Source organism: Paroedura picta, chromosome 15, assembly GCF_049243985.1.
Source record: "Paroedura picta isolate Pp20150507F chromosome 15, Ppicta_v3.0, whole genome shotgun sequence".
Classification (NCBI taxonomy): domain Eukaryota; kingdom Metazoa; phylum Chordata; class Lepidosauria; order Squamata; family Gekkonidae; genus Paroedura; species Paroedura picta.
This window is the reverse complement of record NC_135383.1, coordinates 22664362-22670494: the sequence shown is the minus strand read 5'-3', so window position 1 is coordinate 22670494 and position 6133 is coordinate 22664362.

The window sequence follows — 6133 nt, the reverse complement described above, 5'->3', positions numbered from 1 at the left end:
CCTTCCTTGTCCTTTCACAGCTTCCCCTCCCCATCCATCTTCCCCGTCTCAGGAATGCAGCACTGCGGCCTGGAGCACCTCCGTATCTGCCTGGTTCTCTTTGAAGAACTCCCATGTTTCTCGAGTTCTCGCCAGGCTGCGGGGGAAGATGTTACATGCTGCACTTGTTCCATTGTACCCCAGTTCCAATGTTGGGTTAACTTTCTTGCTTCAGAATAAACGTCTCTTTTGCACCAAGAGTTTGTTCTCCTGGCAGCTGTAGAAATTTAACACTCACATTTTCAGTAAACCTCCCTGATCCGCAAGGGAGGCTGGTATATGAATGCAAATAAATAAAATAAATAAAAATAAAACAAAGACTGCCAGTGTCCTTGCAGAGCAGTTCTCTTAGAGCTCTCTCAGACCTCCCTCCCTCCCTCCCTCCAAGGGTGCCTGTTGTGGAGAGATAAAGGAAAAGGTGTTTGCCTCTCCTTTGGGGCTCCTTTGGGCATGAATAAACAAGATGTTCTTCTAAAATACTCCCCCCCCGATCCCTTGGCCCACCCAGGGGAGTTGGTTGAGAGATGTCCGTCGCAATCATCACCCGCCATGCCCAGACATGATGTCGGGAACATCATAACCAAACAAAAAGAGGTGGCTGCATCTCAGGAGCAGACATCCTGGAAGCTGATGCCAGGAGAATCCTTTTCAGCATGGGAAGCTCGTTAATCACCCGTGAGTCTCCTGGCCATGTGTCCTTTGAAGAAGTTCTGTGTGCACCATCAGGTCAGGGTGATGTGGGGAACAGGAGGAGAGCCTTCTATTGAGACATGAAGTTGCCCTGTCCTGATTCCCTCCAGGTTAGTACTGGCAGCAGCTCTCCAAGATCCCAGGTAGAGGTCTTTCACACTCCCTTTCCCGTGGAGAAGCCTGAGATTGAACCTGTGGCCTTCTGCAGGCCAAGCTGGTGCTCTGCACTAAACCATGGCTCCTCCCCATTGATGGCGGGTTGGGCTAGGAGGGAGCATGAAACTCCCCAAATCTTACCTACCCCACAGGATTGTTGGCATGATTGGGTTGCCTAGAGATCACCTCAAATTGCTACTGATCGCCAGATGATAGAGATCATGGATCCCCTGGAGAAAATGGTTCCTTGGGAGGGTGGTCTGATATGGATTTATACCCTGCTGAGGTCCCACCCATCTCTAACCCCTGCCCTCCCCAAGCATCCAGGACAGCGGTTCTCAACCACTCTGAAGTCGCGACCCCCAGTTTTGTTGTGGTGTGCACACGTGCCAGGGCTCCACCACCGCTGGCTGCTGCTACCACCTGCCACCACCACTTCCAGTGGCAACCAACCTGGAGACCCTGTGGAAGGGTCCAGGCACCCTCAAATGGGTTCAAAGCCCAAGTTTGAGAACCACTGATCCAGGAGGTTCCAAACTTGGAGCTGGCACCCTATAGGAAGGTAACAAGGAGGAGGGGAGATCCATATATGGAGCTCTTTGGGTGCAGAGCTGGGGAAAAGTTAGAATGAATCTCTCTCACACGCACACACACACACAGAGACACAAACACACAGCTCCTGGAGCCCTCCTGGCATGTGGGGGACAAAGCCTATCCACAAAACACCTTTGCTGCCAGCAACCGCCCTGAAAACTGAGATAAATGAGAGAGGGAGAGAACATTGGCTTTTGCATGCCGACTAAGCTGAAGCAGATGCTTGAGAATAACTCCAATGAATAATGGAGTGCGAAGAAGGCAAGGAGGGAGAAGAATCTGAACGATTCTAAGATTCCCGAGGGCCACCCTGACTTTTTCCAAAGAGGGTTTGCTGCTGATTAATCTGAGTTCCCCTGGAATCATCTAAGGAAATGTTTTGGCTTGAGCTGAGAAGGAGGGGAGGGCTGAATCTGGTAGAAGGAAGACGCTGGAGTAGGATGGGAGTGGGGGGTGGATGGGAATAGTCTGGGGCTGGCAAAACAGGGCTCTGAGATGTGGAGGGAAGGGGCTGCCCGTGGAAATGTTGGCGAGCCCTTTGGATTGGAAGATGTGGGGAGATGTGGAAGACATCAGTTTGCAAGAGCGGACGTATTTCCAGCGGCCCAGGCGGAAGACTGACGGTGGAAGCGCAGAAACAGTCCGTATCAAGGTTGCCAACCTCCAAGTGATAGCTGGAGATCTCCTGCCATTAAATTGGTCCCCAGAGGACAGAGATCAGTTCCCCTGGAGGAACATTGAGGCTCCTCCTCCCCCCCAATCCCCACCCTGGCCCCAAAATCTCCAGATACTTCCCAACAAAAAGCTGGCAAAAGCTAGTCCACAATAAAATGCATTTTTGTTTTGATTCTCCAAACTCTCTGGCAATGGAACTGTGGCTGATTTTTTTTTAAAGGTATGCAGCTTCTCAGGACAAACACCCACCAAATCCAGGGAGTCTCCGTATTCTCCTGGAGACATGACTTTTTCTTCCCTACTGGCGGCCAGGTTCTAGGTTGGGACCATCTTCCGATAGCCATCTTCAAGTATTTAAAAGGGTGCCATATAGAGGATGGAGCAGAGTTGTTCTCTCTTGCCCCGGAAGGACAAACCAGAACCAATGGGATGAAATTAATTCAAAAGAAATTCCATCTCAGCATCCGGAAGAAGTTCCTGACAGAGCAGTTTCTCAGTGGAATGGGCTTCCTCGGGAGGTGGTGGGTTCTCCACCTTTGGAAATGTTTAAACAGAGGCTAGATAGCCATCTGAAGGCAAGGTGGATTCTGTGAAGGTTCAAGGTGGTGGCAGGTTACAGTGGATGAGAAATAGGGTGGTGAGTGTCCTGCATAGTTCAGGTGGCTGGACTAGATGATCCAGGAGGTCCTTTCCAACTCTTTGATTCTATGATTCTATGAGACCAGGTTTGGCAGCCAAAGCAAACAAGCACCTGGTGCAACATCTAGGAGGAAAAAAGGTACCAATGAGTTGTAGGAAAATGTGTATGAAATTCAGTAACCAAAATGATGCAGGATTCTGAGTCCTGCGTCAGAGCAAGGCTGGCTAAATCAGAACCCCAACAGCTAACCGGAAATTCAGGTAAGGATTTTGGAACCATCCCAAACCCCAAACCTGGCTTGGTGCCACACCCTGCACTTTCCTCTGGGTGTGCCTGGAACACGGCTTTGAACCACAGGTGATAAAAAGCATTGTCAGCGCCAGGATGCTTTCCTAGGAATGATGTGGGAGGAGTACCTTTAATGATCAAAGTGACATTATTTCTCACAAAATCACACCAGCAGGAACTTCCCACACCAGCTGGAGGCCACTCCCCTCCCAGGCCCAATCCTGCATTGGCAGAGCCTTGGGGAAAGATCAGAAGACGGCCTAGGACCAGGAGGAAAGCACTGAATCATACCCTCTTTTCCGCAGAATAGACTTTTAAGTATTCCTTTAAAGCAGGCTTTCTCATCCAGGGTTTCATGAAACCCTGGGATTTCTTGACAGCCCTGAAAGCGTTTCCCAAATGGATAGAAGTTAATTTTTTAATATGTTTTCTAAATTTCGGGGGGGGAAATTATCGTGTGATATGACCATATATGGTCATGTTGACCCACCCACCCCCTCCCCAAATGGCCCATGATGGCCATGGAGGGGGTGGGAAGAGGAGGGGCCCCGGTGGGCGTGTCCACAGCTCTGCTTCCCAGCCATATTCTGCATGAGGGCTCCACTTCTGGGGTTTCTTGAAGCCCCAAGAATGCTTCAGGGGGTTCTCAATGGTAAAAAAGTGGAGAAAGCCTGTCTGAAAGAAATCCAGATGGTTGGGACACGAGTGGCCTAATTCTGCTTGGTCTCAGACCCTGGGGGGGGGTCCTAAGTTGTGAAGGCAATGCCAACATTCTCCCCTTGGACCAGAGACAGAGCTGCTCCACCTTCCACATCTGATGTGCTTCACTCCTGCAGATGACTCTCATTCCCGATTGTCCGATTCATCTCACAGTACAGCTTAGGGGTCCCCAGCCTTTGTCATCCCATGGGCACCTTTTGGATTCTGACAACCTTTCAAAATTCAAAAGTAGTAAGGCAGGCTAGTCAATTGCCAAATCCCCCAAAGTAGAAAAAAATCGACGTGTGGCTTTCAAGTTGTACATATGTTTATTCCATCAAATATAAGTACTCAAATTAAAATTCAAAATTCTGATTTAGTTATATCCACTCATTTTTTATTCAGAATCAAACATTAATAGGCATTATGTCAAAATGAATTCGGGATAATTTTTAGCCCGTTTTCAAAATTATTCTTTCCTCAGTGGCAATACACCCGTGTTGAAAAATAATAATAATAATAATAATAATAATAATAATAATTCCAAATATACATGGCACAAATTCAAATTTCAAAGTACATTGTAATACAATTCCCCAATCAAATTAAACTGCAAAGAATTTCCCACCTTCATTCAATGTAATAATACCTTTTCATTCAAAGGATCTCCAATCATCTATATAAGAATACATAAACATGCAGAATACATCTCACGCAGCCACGCCCGGCCACCAACCCACCTTCCCGCAATGCCCGCACGGCCTTCCTGCAATGCCCGCACTCCTTCCGGACCCGCGCCCCGACACCCAGCCTCCTGACACTCTTCTACTTCCTACCCCGGCCCCGCTAAAGCCTACCGGAGTCAGAAGCGGGGAGAAACACATAGGCTTCTGCGGCCGCAGCCAACGCGCGGCCCGCCTCACACACCCGTCCCCGCCCACGCTGGAACCTTGTGCCGTCTGCGGCCTAGCCCGACAACGAGCCATCTAGCGCCCATTTTATTTTAAGTTAAAATGGGCTTTAAATCCAGTATTCCATAAATTACTTGTTTAGTGGCACAATTAATGAAGGACCTCATCTTAATTCTAAAGCTATTGAAGGCATTCTCATACTCGGGGATTTCAAGCATGAGGTTACCTACTCAGCAGGATGCATTGTCAAATCACCTCCGTCTTTTTTCACAAGAGTTACCTGAGGACAAAAATTCTTTGATGTTGAGCCCTCTGCACCAAGCAAACAAAGGTAAATTTTCACAACCTTTAACTTCTGAAACTATTTGCCCATGCCTGTTAATGATTGCTTTAGTTTTTCTAGCCCTATTAGAATGTTCAAATGAGCAAATGATACGTTCCAAACTAGGTTTGATTTTGCATTGGAGCAGGGCCTCCCGTCTTGCCACTGACTCCCGGCTGCGTGCTCCTTTAATGACATGCTTAGGGTATCCCGGCTGTTCCAAATGCTTTTCTGATGTGTCACTAGCCTTATTCTCGTTATTAGCGTTAATTCTCCTATATCTAAGAACTTGACCTACAGGTAAGTTTTCTTTCAAGATTGTGGGTGAAGATTAGAGAAAAGGAGAAGGTGTTCCTACGTGACCACAAGCATTTCCCAAAAACACTTCGAGGAAAGACAGAACCAAAAGCCATAGCTGGGTCCCCTTCTCCCTTTGGGACAGTCCATTTCTCCTCTAGCCACACCATTCCAGTTGCAGACAGCTCCTCTCCTTTGGCTCAACCTTGCCTTCTTCACTGACTCCCTTTCCCATTTCAATTTGTTTACTCTGCTAAAAAGAAATCATGTATAGTTTCCCTTTGGTGCGTTGGTTAAAAGGGGTGGCCTCTAATCTGGAGAGCCGGGATTGATTCCCTGCTTCTCCACATGCAGCCAGCTGGGTGACCTTGTGCTCATCACAATACTGTTAGAGTTGTTCTCACAGAGAAGTTCTTTCAGAGCCTTCTCAGCCTCACCTACCTCACAGGGTGTCTGCCATGGGGAGAGGAAGGGAAGATTGTTGTAATTTGCTTTAAGACTCCTTCGGGCAGTGAAAAGCAGGGTATAAAAAACAGCTTCTTAGAATCCTAGAGTGGGAAGGGATCATGCAGGCCATCTAGTCCCACCCCCTGCTCAATGCAGGATCAGCCTCAAGCATCCAGGATAAGGATCTATCCAGCCACTGCTTGAAGACTGCCAGTGAGGGGGAGCTCACCACCTCCTTGGGCAGCCAATTTCACTGCAGAACTACTCTGTGAACATTTTTTCCTCATATCTAGCCGATTTCATTCTACATGCAGTTCAAAGCCATTACTGCAGGTCCGATCCTCTGCTGCCAACAGGAACTGTTCCCTGTCCTCC